This window comes from Crocodylus siamensis, chromosome 5 (genome assembly GCF_052110815.1).
Source record: "Crocodylus siamensis isolate JL-2025a chromosome 5, ASM5211081v1, whole genome shotgun sequence".
Lineage (NCBI taxonomy): Eukaryota > Metazoa > Chordata > Crocodylia > Crocodylidae > Crocodylus > Crocodylus siamensis.
In genome coordinates, this window is record NC_143399.1 from 176,197,714 (window position 1) to 176,215,062 (window position 17,349).

General features: G+C 43.3%; 1 pseudogene; it reads left to right on the forward strand.

The window, feature by feature from the left end:
• Nucleotides 1-17,349, forward strand: part of LOC149864953 (macrophage mannose receptor 1-like) — a 62,337-nt pseudogene that overhangs the window by 23,640 nt on the left and 21,348 nt on the right.

A 17,349-nucleotide genomic window follows, 5' to 3' on the forward strand; every position in this document is an offset into this window, starting at 1 on the left:
GAGGAGAATCTAGTCCTCCAGCCTCCTCCTCTCCCCTACTAGAAACATGGGATGGAGTTTGCTCCAGCAGAGAGCAGAATACACCCTCTTCACAATCTCCTCATTGTGCTACAGAGATACACAGGCTGACCATGGGCAGTCTGGAGCAACCAGTCAGGACTGCCCTATGTGCTGCTGTCTTCTGTTACCAAGCACACTAAAAAAGCTTTCAGAGAATGCCAGATGTGTGCCCACCACCCTCCTTTTCCCCCACCATTCCCTGCTCCCCCACCCAGTTACAGTGTCAGCACTGCAAGCTTTCTACTCTTCAGGGTCTCAACATTCAAATGTCTGTATACATTGCTGTGTATAAATTTTCTCTAGAACAAACCTAGAAGAATACTCCCAAATTATTTGAATGTATGAACACAGTCTTAGACATCTGAGCCTAAGAGTCAATGTAAGATCTAAGCCTTCATATCTGAATTGTCTCCCCAACTATAAAATTGAAATAATAAAACTTACACACCTATTAAAAGTGGTAGACATTTGAAATACTATTTATTTCTGAGTGTTTTATTTACTAGCTTCAGCTATGTTTTTTAATATATAGGTTTTACTGTAGGGATATTTTTAAATACAATTTCCTATTTTTTAAATACATAAATCTAACAAGACAGAAATGTTATGATATAGAACAATACTGACTCATTTTCCAGTATCATCATCAGGGTTGAAAACAGATTAAGAATACAGACACCTGGCATTTGAGATAACCAAGTAACCAATAGCAGTAGTAGGCTGTTATCTTCTAAGTACCTGTTTCAGACTTTGGAAGCCCTGATGGTTACATATCTACATTTCTCATCCTTTCATGCCTTGCCCTTTGCCCTTAATGTTAGTATATATGCCTTATTTTCCATTATCACAAAGCCTGTCTGTGCCTTTCTTTATCTCACAGCTTGTCTTTGCACCATTTCAGTCTCTATAGCCATTATATGGAGTGTGGCTGACAGGCCTTCTTGTACCCCTCCAGGGAGCTCTATTTTCCAGGTTGGTAACTATTCCCCTTCCGGACCGGTTTGTCTCCGTGGGTGTTCTTCTCCTGCGTCACCACACCCTGCTCTCTCCTGCCACAACTTGGTGTTTCCTTAGTGGGGCGGGGCTAGTTCACGGGTCCCTCGGTGGCCCGGGCTTGGCCTGCCAGTTGCACACGGGGCTCCGCCACCCCTACACCCCAGCCTCACGCCACCTCTGGGCTCCACTTCCCTAAGCTTGCTCTGCTGCTTCTGCCAGCTTCTACCACAGCTTTCTTACTTGATCCCACAGACAGTAGGATACCACTATACCACTACTTTAAGGTCGACTTCCTAGCAGTAGCCTACACCAGAGCCTAATCTGCACCCTCTATTGACCCCACACCACAAGCCCTTCACCCGGTGCTGCTCTCCCCTGTGTAGTCACTAATTATACTGCTATCCCTCCACCAGATCCTTATTAGCCTGGAACGGGAGGGGAAGGGATTCCCCCTTAGTGGCCCTCTGGTTGCCCCACTCCTGTTTCTTTACCCGACGTCTGCAGGTTTTGGTGGTGATCCTGCCCCGATCTCCCTTCAGCCCGGGGATTTTCAGTCTTCCGCCCCTTTTCGGCGAGTCCCGCACTCACTGTCTCAGGACTTACTTCTGGGTCTCCGAACTCCTCCCAGATCATCCCGATCCTTGGTTGCTCACCCGATCCATCACTTCTTGCCCAATCTGATGTCGTCCCCATCATTGGGCTTCCTTCCAGGGTCGCTTCTGCCTCCTGCGCTCCAGCTCAGCGTATCCTGTCCCCAGGATCCTTTGCCGTCGCTTTCCCGGCCTGCCACTTGATTTCCACGCCATCCGCCGCCTCTGAAGTGGCGGCCACCATTTTTAAATCTCCCGGCCGGCATCTGATGTCATCATCAGCTGCCGGCCGCAGCTGTACATAGACACGGCTGACGAGCCGTGTGGGTTCACCCTCCGCCATGGCGTTCCTCTCATCCCACCTTTCCAGTGAGTCTTCCCAGCTTCTTTGGGTCCCAGGACATGGAGCAATCTGAGGTCAGAGATGGATTCTAAAAAATTTAGTAGGTATAGATTATATATTAACTGTTATTTCTCTGCGTCTTATAACTTGCCAAATTACATCGATTTTCAAAGGTGAGCAAATACAGGAGACCCTCACCATTCATGGAGGATACGTTCCAGAGATCCCTATGAATGGCAAAATCTGTAAATAGGTCAGGAGTGAGGCAGCGGGAGCCCAGCGCTGGCAAGCGTGTAGCTCCTGCAGACACCACTGGCAGTGACGGTGGGGGGGGGGGATCATGGCAAGAGCGTGTGGGGAGAGAGTGTGTGTGGGGAGAGAGCATGGGTTCGAATAGTTGCACCACATATATTCAAAATCACGAATCTGCGAATGGTGAGTGATTCCTGTACTCCATTCCTGACGCAACACATCCCCCAGCCTCATTCTAATCCCTGCTTCACTATTGCCAACACTTGTGCTTTTATGCCCATCTTTCACGGGTGGATCTAGGATTTTGAAAAAGGCAATGTATCTGGTGTGGAGAAAAATGAGAACACATTTTTCTCTATTTAAAGAGAAAGTAGGAACTTTGCTAATATGCTAGGGACAGTTTAAGATTGAAACAATATAATATGTTCAGTTTAAGATTGAAACAAAACAAATATAACTTTATCAGAGTATGCTATATTATATATTAAGTACAAAAACACAGTGAATTAGGCAAGTAATAATCAAATCATTAGAATTAAATGTACATCTCTTACTCAGCTTCATAAAACAAAATATAGCCTTTCTGAGCATCTTCACTGTGCATCCTATATCTCACTAGCAGTTATTTATTTCCACATCTGAATTCACATTCAGTATGGGCAGTCCATTGAGATGCTCTTCACTCATTGTTGAATGAAGTTATGTTTTAAGTCTCTGGCAAGGTTTTTTTTTGTGATATTGCTCATTGAACCACCTGTATTGTTGGGATAACAGGTATTTTAACAAGTGGTGACTCTGGTATCTGATACAACCAGGAGATGCAAAAAGATAACCAACAACTCATTGCTTCTCTTTTTAACAGTAATGAAGGAAGAGGCTCTTTTACTCTAAAATTTGCTAATTGGTACGCTTCATAACTCAAAAGGTAAATGTATCTTGCTCCCTACACTCAATGAATTGCTCAGCAGATCTGATGGCGTAGATCTGCCAGACCTCTTACAAAATAGAGGACAGGAGAGGCATCTTCATTTTCAAGTATATGACAACCTGTGATTGCAAGTATGTAAATTAGATTTTAATAAGAAAAATTAAATAGCAATTTGTGGAGCATTATCATCAGCATTATTAGTATTGTTCTGTATCATTTGTAGACTTGGGCTTTTTTAATGTAAAGAGAAAGAAAATGAGAAGTTTCTAAAGATTATGAATCCTTCTTAGTTGTTTTTCCTTTCTTCCCTTTTATACTCAGGAAGGATTTTGGGAAGCTACTGTTTGTGAGAAGAAACTTGGTTACATCTGCAAAAGAAAGTCATTATTACAAGCTCCTGAGGAAGTAGAAATGAATGACCTGGGCAGCCAAAGAGTAAGTGTGAAGTAAATTATTAGAAGATGCATGAAAAATATTTGGCTTAGTAGGTTGGTCTCACTCTGTAGACTAGATTATCATTGATGGTGTCTCTTGCAATAACAGCTTTTGTAAGTTTTTTACCTTCACTGTGAAAATACTTAAGGAAATTCAGTTGAAATTCATTTTTCATTTACATAAATGATCCTGGTTCCCTACATCTCTTCCTCTTTGTGATGCAGTCCACATCTACCATTTAGTCAGAGATCTTAGGCTCTTAGTCAAACTGAAAAAGCACACAACACCCACTAAGGGTATCTCCATCTCAGTTCCCAGGTCTTCTGTTTCTTTAGAGTTTTTATTTGCAATGGGCAAATCTAAATGGTCATTTATGTATAGTGGTTACTGTACATTTAATGTAGTACTTGCATAATAAAGTACTAAATTAATGTGCAGTATCCCGAGTTATTGCACAGTAGTGCTGGCGAATGCCTTTTTAGTGATGTTACTGCACAGTAGCCTAATAATACTGCACAGTAGCATATTAGCACTGTCCATGCTGTGACATACTACTGTGCAGTACTATTAGGCTGCTGCATAATTAGCGTCTCATGTAAACATGCCAAGTAACTATAAAAAACCAAAAGCAGTTCAAAGTGAAGAAGAACTGCCTTTTCCAGCTACCTGTCCTAGATTTTTTACTTGTGAGCTCCCTGTTTGATCTTTGAATCCTATGCCTAAGTTATATGGTCTCTAACTGGCAAGCTTAGTCATTGGGATACAAAAACCCACTTCTTTAGCCTATTGTAATAAACCCCTGTGATAGAGGAGTGAATTTATTTCTACAAACAATCCTGGGCTGTATTGCTCTTACATCAGAGGGGTTTAAACCAGGGGTGGGCAATTATTTGGGACCACAGCCCACATAGGGAGTTTTGGTGAAGTGTTATGGGATGGGTCAACACCTCCCACCCCTGCCACAATTCACCAAAACTCCTTAAGTGGCCCTGAGCATGGGGAGACTCACCAAGACCTGTGCAGGAAGGGTGTGTGGCAGGGTGGAAGGGATGGGGCTGTGGGCAGGCAGGGAGCTGCATCTGGGGTTGGGTCCATGGCAGCTGGGCTGTGACAGTGTGGGGCAGGGTCAGGGCCAGAACAGAGCTGCGATCCACTCCCTGCATGTCCATTGAACCCATGTCCATCACACGGCCATACAGGGTCTGCACAGGTCCTGCCCCCAGCTCTCTGTATGAGGCAGATGGGCCACAGTGCCCAGGCAGTGAGGCTGGGTTTGGTAGTAACAGCAGCTGGAATGAGCCACCACTTCTGGGGCTGCCAGGTGCCCCAGCCCCACTGCAGGCCTGGGTGGAGTGGGGGGAGGGGCAGGATTGGCCACATGCACTACAGCATGGCCTGCCTCCTGCACCTGTCTGGGCAGGACCAAGGGATCCACCATAAGCTAGAGAAAATTCCTCAGTCAGACATATTTTGCCTACCCCTGGCTTAAACCTTACCACTTATAAGCTACTGATGTCAGGCATCAGTGTTCTATTGGATATCAGAATATTTTTTCATTCTAAGGATCTAGAATCCATAACACTTAGCTACATATTTCAAATTTCCTTCTAAATAAGAGTAGAGACAGTCCCTTTTTCTTCCAAGGACTGCATCACTAACCTAGTAAATAACTGGAAGGCCATATTTGTCCTCAAAGTCAACATTGAATGCCAAGCATCATAAAAGATAGGATGAGAATGCAGGTCAGAAGCAAGCAATTTGGTGCAAAAGTCCAGTATCATCCTCTCAGTAATAAGAAGGCTGACCTCTGTATGAGCAGGGAGCCGTCTTTGTTACTTTACAACTCAGCTCATGAGTCATGATTAAATTCCATTCTTGTTTCTCAGTGTAGCTTCAACAATGGATTTCACATTAATGTATGATAACTGCATCTATATATATCTATAGCTATCTATTTATCTGTCTGTCTAAATATATATGCCTATATTAAAGGGCAAAGCAAACAATACTTCCCAGTGTATTAAGAAGTTGTGTGTGTTTGCCTAATGTTTGCTGCAGGGCTGGAAAAGACATGGCTTTCATTGTTACTTGGTTGGACACACATTTCTATTATTCTCAGAAGCAAATGAGGCGTGTCAAAGGAGCTATGGCTACCCAGTTACTATGGAAGACAGGTATGGAAAAAGGCTTTTTAAATCAACTTTTAATTATTCAGAATATACAGTAACATATATAAATCAACCGTTTTACCATCTTCTCCATTTGGAATGATTTCATTAAAATTATAAGCTCGAAGCAGAAAAGAGTTAAGACTAAATCTTTAAAAAGTTGTAAAACATGTATGTTCTTTCCCAGAAATGACTAAGCCTATCTCACTAATTTGGTTGGGCTGAGTCCTGAAAAATATTTCTGGATTGGTCTCTCAGATGTAGAAGAACAGGGGACATTCAATTGGGCCAATGGTGAAGTTGTTTTGTTCACTCACTGGAACTCAGGAATGCCTGGTAAGCACTTCACTACTATATAATCTGTGATGTTCATGGTTTGACTAACATCTCACAAGTTTTCAAATGCTGTCCTCTGAGAGGCTAGACAGGATTCAGTCAGGCACCATCTCATGTCCTCATACAGGAAGGTAAATGAGGCACAAGGAGTGAACTAGCCATCTTAACTTACCTGGTGCAAGGGAATAATGTAGCAAGTTGGTATTCCTCATTCTGAAACTGTGCAAACAGGGGCTCTGGTGTTCTAAGATAAATACTGGGTAGTGGCTGGGCTGGAGGTGATTCATGGTCTTAGCCAATCCACAATTTTTACACAGTAGTTAGTGGCTGACAATAGTACACCAGACTGTGAAAAACTGTTGTTGGATGTTGTTGGCAACTTGGGCAGCAGTGACCATGAGATGATCGAGTTCAGGATCCTGACAAAAGGAAGAAAGGAGAGCAGCAGAGTATGGACCCTGGACTTCAGAAAAACAGACTTTGACTCCCTCGGGATACTGATGGGCAGGATCACTTAGGAGGACAATCTGAGGAGGAAAGGAGTCCAGGAGATATGGCTGTATTTTAAAGTAACGTTACTGAGGGTGCAGGAACAAATGATCCCAATGCACAGGAAGAATAGCAAATATGGCAGGTGATCAGCTTGCTTTAGCAGATAACTCTTTGGCAAGGGATTTGAAGAGTAACAAGAACTGTTTCTACAGTGGCAACAAGAAGCAGGTCAGGGAAAGTATGGGTCCCTGACTGAATGGGGAAAGCAACCTAGTAATAGATGATGAGGAAAAGGCTGAAGTTCTCGATGTCTTCTTTTACCTCAGTTTTTACATGCAAGGTCACTTCCCAGACTACTGCACCTGGCAATGCAATTTGGGCAGAAGGTGAGCAACCCTTAGTGGTGAAAGAACAAGTTAGGAACTATTTAGAAAAGCTAGATGTGTACAAGTCCATGGGGCCAGACCCAATACATCTGAGGGTGCTGAGGGAGTTGGCTGATGTGATTGAAGAGCCGCTGGCCATTATCATTGAAAACTCATGTTGATAAGTCCTGAATATTTGGAAAAGGGCAAATATATTGCTCATCTTTAAGAAAGAAAATAAAGGAACAGGTCAGTCTTGCCTCAGTTCCTGGAAAAATCATGGTATGGGCCCTCAAGGAATCCATTTCTAAGCACTTAGAGGGGAAGAAAGTGATCAAGAATAGTCATTCATCAAGGGCAAGTCATACTTGACCAATCTGATTGCCTTCTATGATGCGATGACTGGCCCTATGGCTGTGGGGACAGCAGTGTACATGATATACCTTAACTTTAGCAAGACTTTTGATATGGTCTCCCACAGCATTCTTGCAAGCAAGTTAAGGAAGTATGGGCTGGATGAATGGACTGTAAGGTAGATAAAATGCTGGGTGGATTGGGCTTGATGGGTAGTGGTAAATATTTCAAGGTCTAGTTGGCACCTGGTATCAAGTGGAGTGCCCCAGGGCTCAGTCCTGGGGCTGGTTTTGTTCAATATCTTCATTAATGATCTGGAAGATGGGATGGATTGCACCCTCAGCAAGTCCGTGGATGACAGCAAGCTGGGGGGACTAGTAGGTATGCTGAAGTGTAGGACTAGGATTCAGAGTGACCTAGACAAATTGGGGGATTGGGCCAAAAGAAATACCATGAGGTTCAATAAGGACAAATGCTAGGTCCTACTTTTAGGATGGAAGAATCCTATGCACCAGTACAGGCTGTGGACCAACTGGCTAAGCAGCAGCACTGCAGAAAAGCACCCTGGGGGTTATAGTGGATAGTGGGACTGTGTACAATTTTGCCAGCTATTTCATTTTGACACTGTTTCAACTTGTTCTGAGCTCAAAACAGCAAAATCGAAATGACATGAAGGGCTTCAAAAAAGCCTTGAAATGAAATGAGGGCAGTCAAAATGTTTCAAAAGTTTTGAAATGGTTCATGTTTCGAGGCTGAAGCTGGGCTTACCTGCAGGGGAACAAAAAGTAAGGAGAGGGAGAGGGAAGTGGGGGGAAGGAGTGCTCTGATATTGACTATGACAGTTTGGCTGCCTGAGATGCTACTGGTGCTACTGTGCTGCTTACCAAGTTATTACCTGTTGTCATTTAAAGTGATGGACCAGAATGAGGCTGTAGGGCAGGAGGAAACCTCACTGAGGCTCACTACCATGTCATCTAGAGGCCCAGTGCCAGTGAGGTTGTGCCTTAACACACGTGGTCACACATCATGAGTTTTGCTTCTCAGCAGCATGAGGTGCAGTTTCCCAGAAACCCCTGCACCTATTTCCTTGAAGCCTGGCAGACTTCATGGCCTCCACAGGGGCTACCACGCATGCAGTTTTCACCCTGCTGTGCCTTAACACACACATGTGACATGACCTTTGCTTGTCAGCAGCTTGAGGTGGGATTTCCCAGGAACCCCTGCACCTTTTGCCTTGAAACTTGGCAAGCTTTGTGGCCTCATTAGGGGCTACTATGACTGCTGTTTTTATCCCCCTGTGCTTTAACACTTATAAGTGACATGAGTTTTGCTTTCAAGACTTTGAGGTGCAGTTTCCCAGAAACCCCTGTACCTATCTCCTTAGCAGGTTTCATGCCCTTAGAGGGAGCTGCCATCCCTGCTACTTTCATCCAAATATACCCATAGGCTATAATGGGGAAGCATGAAACTGCCTATAATTTTGTCATTCATTGGCATATTTGGATGAAAGTAGCAGGGATGGTAGCCCCCTTTAAGGGCATGAAGCCTGCTAAGGAGATAAGTAAACAAAGTTAAAACAAAGCGAAACAGAACAGTGCTTTCAAAATGAAATGAAACTGGAAGTGAAACACTCCTGTTGAAACAGCAAAATGGAAATTGAGACAAAACGGTGCTGTTTTGCACAGCCCTTGTGGACAATAAAGTGGATGTGAGTCAACAAGTCGAACAGAATACTGGGCTGCATTAATAGGAGTGTTGCCAGCGGATCAAGGGAAGTGATTATCCTACTCTATTCTGCACTGAACAGGCCACTTCTGGAGTACTGTGTCTAGTTTTGAACCCCCACTACAGAAAGGATGTGGACAAGTTGGAGAGAGTCCAGTGGAGGGCAACAAAAATGGTTAGGCAGCTGGGGGACATGACTTGTGAGGAGTGCTTGAGAGAACTGGGCTGACTTAGTCTGCAGAAGAGAAGACTGAGGCAGAATTTAATAGCAGCCTTCAACTACCTAAACAGGGGTTCCAAAGAGGATTGCGCTAGACTGTTCTCTGTGGTGGCAGATGACTGAACAAGGTGCAATGGTTTTAAGCTGCAGCAAGGGAAGTTTAAGCTGGATATTGGGAAAAAACTTCTCACTAAGAAGGTGGTGAATTCAATGTCATTTTGTCATGAGATCTCACTTGTGCAGAAAAAAGTAATTAGCCTTGTTCAATTGTTTAGTTTTCTCCCTTTTGACAATGATGAGCTCAAGTGATTTGTTAAATTGTACCTTTGCTGCTGTTCTGCATATTCATATCTCACATGTCCCTAACTGCAGTAGATTTTCCCACCCTTCAGCTATTAAAATTGATTTGATTTGAAGCAGAAGTCTTACTTTTGACAGCAAAGCCCTAAATTCAGAATAAAACATAAAAAAGACTATGCATTTGTCATTTACATATTTTTAATTTCTTATATGAATCACTGAGGAAGAGAACCAGGCTGTATTGCCATGGGAACTGGAATTGCACCTGGATTATGGGATGTTCTTAACTGTGAGAAGGCAGCAAAATTTCTCTGCAAGCAGTGAGCTGAAGGAGTGACCCCTCCTTCGATTGCAGCAACAGCTTCTGATGCCCCATGTCTGGGGGCTGGGAATTAGCCTCTTATACTAGCTTCTGCTTCAAAGTAAGTATTAAAGTTCAGTGATACATTTACTATTCCTCAACCACTGCATGTACTGAAGGGCCAGTGCTCCTCTCAGTTACCCAATAATGTTTTGTATATCTGAAAGATGTCTTTCTAGGCAGTTTTTTTCTTTATAGTATTGTCAACCCTATTGCTCAAAACTGTGAGTCAAACTGCCAAACTATAAAGAGAATTGGTTAAAAAAAATCACTAGAGTTTATAATATATAGATACGCATTGGACTCTTAGTGTTAGTGCCTCATTTCTAGATATTCTTGCTAACCCTGAAGGCTAGAAGCTTTTTTTAAAAAAAATGACGGCTTGGGTACTCTCTTACTAATTGCCTTCAAGGATTGTGGTTTTTAGAAAAATACCAACTGTCAAGAGACTCATGATAAAAACCACAAAAGCTGGTGATTTCCATAAGAAAAAGATGAAAAGTCATGGGAAATTGGCACCTTTCCAGACTTTTTGACAGCACATATGATGTATACCAAAAACCCAGTTTCATTTTCAGAATTTTGATGGCACCTAGGCAACTAGGAAAAGCACTTTCTTTGTGTGTCCATGTTAAAATAACAGAAACCAAAACTAGAAAGCCAGACCCTCCCAATAAAAGCTCCTGCAGCATAATCTTTTCACCCTGGATATAAAACATGCTAGGCATGGGGTCATTCCTTTAAGGCACTGAACACCATTGCTGTAATCATAGAAAATCACATGTGGAAATATATGTAGGCTTAAAACAAACGCTTGCTTATGTGATCAAGCCTTTGTAGGATTTAGCTTTATGTCCCTGTTTCCTCATTTCTCCCATTAATTAGATCTGTACTTCATCCATTTCTCAAAAATCTCTTACTTTTCACCCTGGGGTATTTAACATCATGCTATTTTTCCTCCCCCTCAGTAATCAAAATTCCCATTAACATATGAACTAGCTTTTATCCAAATGTACATGGCAACAGTTTTGAGTCTCCCCACTCTCCACTGGTATTTAAACAGCTCAGTGGAAACGGCATTCCATAATCCAGGTTATAAGTGTAAATATGCATGTAATTTGCCAGGTTGCATAAAATAATAGCTGCAAATATTTTACCTGATTTTTATCACATCAGCAAGGTCTTTCACACTAGGTTATTATGAAATATTTCCTCATTAGTTTTTTATAAGAGTGGGAAACCAAAGGAAAACCTGGTTTGAAGCTGAAGAATTTTGTAGATAAATAGGAGGGAATCTGCTCAGCATTCACAGCAGAGAGGAACAGTTTCTAATATGGAAATTGGTGCTGTGAATATCTGTAAAAAGTTGCTTCTGCTATTTTAATGATATGTTTATTTAGAATTATCAAATGTACTCTTGTGTCTAGAGCTGGATGCATAAAGGATTTTTATTTTGGTGGATGCAAATATTGGGAATAATTGGTTTGGTTTCAAACAAAATAGAATTGTTGTTATTTTTCAGCAAAACAACCAAGACTGTTTTAACTCTCTCTCTTCCCTCTGCCCACCAAAAGGTTTTTTTTACTTAAAGATATTTTGTCTCATGTTGGAGTCTTTAAAACCACCTTATTTAACTTATCTTCTTTTCATTAGGTTTAAACAAAAATCTAAAGATGAAAAGTTTCACTTAAACATGTTGAAACAAATCCTTTTAGCAATTCCAAAATTAGTTTATTTGAAAAATGTCAAAATTAAATATGTTGACTTTTTAAAAAAATCTCCCATTTTTTGGCCATTAAATTTGTCTGAAATTCACAAATAGATTCATTTGTTTCAAATGGCATTTTTCAGTGAATTTGCTGTTCATCATTTTTTCCCTCAGCTCTAGTCACTATTTCTGAAATAGTGAATTCAAAGTTAAAATATGGTTATTATATTTGTAATTGCCATATTTAAAAATGGGTTCAAGACTTTAGGCTGAAGTGGAGTTTCATAATTTGGGTACCAGATTAGCCCACAAAAATATGAGATAGGGAAGTTGTTTTAAAAAGAAAAGAACTTCTTCTAGATAGGGCTTTAAACTAAGATTGCTGAGGGATGGGGTAACAAAGACTGGACCAGAGCTTGCCTCGGCACCAACATACAAGAAAGCTCTGTAGATAGGGACACTAGAAGAGCCACTTCCACGGGAGCTGATGGAGTAGTTTTTCATCAGTATGACAGGAAGTTGAGAGCCTCATTAGGAGGACTCAGGTACCTGTACACTAATGCCAGAAGCACTGGGAACAAGCAGTTGGAACAAGCCCTCCTACTCTCCAGTGGGCATTTCAATCTAGTAGGGATTATGGAGACCTGGTGGGACTCCTTACATGATTGGAGTGTAGCCATAAATGGCTACACCCTGCACAGAAGGAACTTAGTAGTGTGGCTGTCTATGTGAAGGAGCAGTACACCTTCTTGGAGGCCAACATTGGCTCCAAAGAAGAACGACTCAAAACCCTTTGGGTCAAACTGCAGGTCGGGGGAGAGACCTAACTGTAGGTGTGTACTACAGAACAGTAAACCAAGGGGAGGAACTTGATCTAGAGTTTGCCTGAGAACTGACAGAGGCTTCACATGCACAAGACATGGTCATCATGGGTGAGTTCAATTACCTGAACATCTCTTGGGAGGAACACTGGAACATTCAGCCAAGTCAGGTCATCTGTGTTCCTTTCTGACCTGCATTGAAGAGATTTTTTTTACTCAGGCAGTGCAAGGACCAACCAGAGGTAATGCTCTTCTAGACTTGGTCCTGGCTAAAGGAGATGACTTGGTGACTGACTTAAAGTTAGAGGGCAGCCTGGGCTACAGTGACCATGGAACCATCATGCTCACTGTCCATCACAAGGCAGACAAATTAGATAGCAGGACAGAAGTTTTTTTGGACTTCAAAAATACAAATTTCAGCAAGCTCCGGTCACTAGTAGGGGAAGGGCTGAAGGACCAGGGACCAAAGGCAAAAGGAGTACATGAAGAATGGTCATTCCTGAAGGCCATGATCCTTGAAACACAAAGGAAGTCCATTTCCACATGGAGCAAAGGTATCAAAAGGGCTGGGAAGCCCTCTTGGCTAAACAGGAAAATCATGGTCCTCTTAAGAAAGAAGAAAGAGATGTACAAACAATGAAAGCTTGGGGCGTGTTCCAAGAAAGGCTGTACAACAATGGCCTGCATTTGTAGGGAACAGATTAGAAGGGCTACAGTGGCAACTGAACTAAAATTAGCAATGGGGATCAAGGACAACAAGAAGTCCTTCTTTAGGTATGTAGGAAACAGGAGGAAAACAAAAGGGAGTGTGGGGCCACTGCTCAACAACTCAGGACAGCTGGTTACCAGTGCTCAGGAGAAAACTGAACTCCTGAATGACTACTTTGCTTTGGTCTTTCAGAGGGCCAAGGGGGAAAACATGCCAGATGGAATACAGAAGGAGCAGGGTAGCAATGACTGTCTTCCTACTATTGCCATAGAACTGGTATGTGACCAAGGAAAAAAATTAGACATGTATAAATCAGCAGGCCTGGATGAACTTCATCCAAGGATGCTGAAGGAGCTGGCTGAAATCATCGTGGAACCCCTGGCAAAGCTATTCCAAAATTTGTGGCACTCTGGAGAGGTCCCTGAGGACTGGAAGGCTGCCAACGTTGTGCCCATCTTCAAAAGGGAGGAGGGAGGACTCCGGTAACAATAGGCCAATTAGCCTAACTTCTATCCCATGGAAAATCCTGGAAAAATTCACCAAAGAGTCTATATGCGATAGGCTTGCAGAAGGTAGGATGCTGTCCCATCCGACGTATGAATATCAAGATAGTGCAATAGCCTCATCTCCATCTGACAAAGTGTGTGTATAGATTTTGCAGCTCCTACTAGTCCTAGAAATGAAATGTCAGAAGACAAGCTGACTTTGAGGCTGTTTAACAGGCCAGAGCACAACTCCTCTTCCTCATACTGAAGAAAATGGTAAGAGAGCTATATTTCTATCATAGGTAGTTTATGAAAACTGGAATGAAGGAGAACCCAGTAATGATAAAGGAATTGAACACTATATAATGTTTGAAGGCTCAACAGGAATGCGATGGAATGACACATACTATGAACATTTGCTTAATTGGATTTGTGAAATAAAAAAAGGTAGGTTTATTTCCTCATGTAATTAGAGCCATAAAACCAAATCTTGTTGGACTAACTAAAATTAGAAATAGGTGTGCTACTGAAATATTTTTGTATGGGAAAAAAAGAAAAAAGAAAGTGATGTAAACTATGAGGACATGAATTCAGCTCTTTGAATTAAAATATTTCTATACAGGAGGTCAAAAAAGTCTCTGCCACTTTATTTGTAACTTTATCTGCTTAATACTGATTGAACTGACAAAGCAACAATGTCTATTTCTTCTCATCTTATGTCCATACTTACATCTTTCAAGGCTTTGCTAAGAGGAGCTGGATCAGAAGCAATAGAGCTCCAGCTTTCATAAGTAAATAGGTGTGCTATTAAATACTTCTGAGAAAATAATAATCAAACTGAGAGACATGAACCATCTACTTCAGCAAGAGGGTAAATAGTTAAGAATTTAATTCAGGCCTAAATTATTTCAGCTTCCACCAACATTTCCCTGTCAGCGGGGTCCTAAGCACCAGAAAGTACAGAAGTAAAGGGTTATGGCAACATCTGATTTGCCTAGTGGCATACAGACTGCCCCAATATAGCCCAAACTAGCACAGTGCAAAAGTGACCTGGCAGGTATTGTGGTCAATGTGCCTGGGTATGTGGTGATTTGGTTGAGTGAGGAATAAATTACTCAAATTAAAATAAAACAATAATATAAAATATTTAGCGCATTTTGATCTATTTTCTGCCCTCCATCCTAGGTAGAATTCCCGGGTCCTTCCTCCCACACCTCTCAGCTGAGTATTTTAGTGTATAAACAGAAGGCCAGGACACCCTGCAAGATAGGGGATAGGGACCAAGAGACTTTGTCTGACGAAGATAACTAGGAAACAAGGTTATAAACAATTTCTGCCTACAACATTGAAATACAGATGATTAGTACCATTCTAGAAATCAACTGGGGTTGAGAGGAAGTTAGGAATAAATAAGCAGCTTCCTAACAGCTTGAAACTGCCCCACTCCTGAGGTCTCCTAGACAGCAAGATCATTCTCAAACGCTGAGAGGCATTGCATTTGCACACTGAACCCATTACCCTAATGGAAAAATCCATGCTATTTTACTAATGACTCATGACATATATGTCCTCAAGCCATTGGCTTTCAAGCAGCAGCTTGAGACAAGTTTCACAGTTTCATAGTTTCTAGGGTCGGAAGGGACCTGAGCAGATTTCATATTTCATAGACATCAGGGCTGGAAGGGACCTCGGGAGATCATTGAGTCCAGCCCCCTGCCCAAAGGGCAGGAAGTCACCTGGGGTCATAGGATCCCAGCAAGATAAGCATCCAATTTACTCTTGAAGGTGTTCAATGTAGGTGCTTGAACCACCTCCGCTGGCAGACTGTTCCAGACCTTGGGGGCTCGGACAGTAAAGAAATTCTTCCTTATGTCCAGCCTGAAACGGTCTTGCAGGAGTTTGTGACCGTTCGACCTCGTCATCCCATGGGGCGCTCTGGTGAACAGATGTTCCCCCAGATCCTGGTGGTCACCCCTGATAAACTTGTAGGTGGCCATCAGATCACCCCTGAGCCTGCGCTTTTCCAGGCTAAAGAGTCCCATGGCTCTCAGCCTGTCATCGTAAGATCTGTTTTCCTGACCTCTGATCATGCGCGTGGCTCTCCTCTGGACTCTCTCAAGCTTCTTCACATCCTTTTTGAATTGTGGAGACCAAAACTGGACGCAATACTCCAGCTGTGGCCTCACTAAGGCCGAGTACAAGGGGAGAATGACGTCCCGGGATTTGCTCGAGAAGCATCTATGGATGCACGCCAGCATTTTGGTCGCTTTACTAGCCGCAGCATCGCATTGGAGGCTCATGTTCATCTTGTGGTCAATGATGACCCCCAAGTCTTTTTCTTCTGTAGTGCTAACCAACGTAGCACTGCCGAGCCTATAAGGGTGCTGCAGGTTTTTCCTCCTCATGGTGCTTAACACTGAAAAATGCAAGGTTCTCCACCATGAGGTTCTTGTCTGCCCATTTGCTGAGCTTGTCCAGGTCAGACTGGATCACCCGCCTATCTTCTGGTGTGGATGCTTTGCCCCAAAGTTTGGTGTCATCGGCGAACTTGGCCAGTCCACTCCTGACTCCAATGTCCACATCATTAATGAAGATGTTGAACAGTATGGGTCCCAGGACAGAGCCTTGAGGGACCCCACTGGTCACAGGGCACCACGATGAGTGACTGCCATCAATCACAACCCTCTGGGTCCGACCACGAAGCCAATTTCCCAGCCAGCAGATCGTGGTGGAGCCAAAGCCACAACCGGCCAGTTTGGCCAAGAGTTGATCATGGGATACCAGATCAAAAGCTTTTTTGAAGTCAAGATATATGACATCAATCTCTTCTCCCTTGTCCAGGTGATAGCTCACCTGGTCATAGAAGGAAATGAGATTGGTCAAACAAGACCTACCCGCAACAAACCCGTGCTGGCTGTCCCTTAGAATGTTAGCCTGGGCCAGTCCCTCAAGGATGGCCTCCTTAATAAACTTTTCTAAGATCTTCCCCAGGATAGAAGTCAGGCTAATGGGCCTGTAGTTAGCCGGATCCACTCTCCTCCCTTTCTTGAAGATCGGCACCACATTGGCCTTCTTCCAGTCTTCAGGCACTACACCAGAGCGCCAGGAGTTTTCAAAGATCTGTGCCAGGGGCTGGGCTATGACGCTCGCCAGCTCCTTGAGTACCCTGGGGTGCAGGTTGTCAGGGCCAGCTGACTTGAAGGTATCCAGCTTCTCAAGGTGTTCCTTCACGAGGTCAGCATTGATGGAGGGTAGGGGATCCCCATCACCCAGATTTCCCTGTCCCATAGCAGGCATGGGCATCCCGTGTGACTGATGAAAGACTGACGCAAAGTACCTATTTAATAGGTTGGCTTTTTCCTGGGCGACAGTTGTCAGTTGTCCCATCTGGTTTAGCAGGGGTCCAACATTGCCCTTGCTTTTCCTCCGGCTCCCCACATATCTGAAAAAGGACTTTTTGTTGTCCTTGATGCCTGAAGCTAGTTGGAGTTCAGTTGCAGCCTTGGCTTTCCTGGTTTGCTCCCTGCAGGACCGGACCAGCGTGGAGTAATCCTCCTTGGAGGTGAATCCCATCCTCCATCCTTTGTAGGCTTTCCTTTTTAGCCACAGTAGGTCCGCTAGGTCCCTGGAGAGCCGGGGGGCTGCTGTGCCTTCTTGCTGCCTTTCCTCCGTGTTGGAATAGATTTAGCTTGTGCACTGAG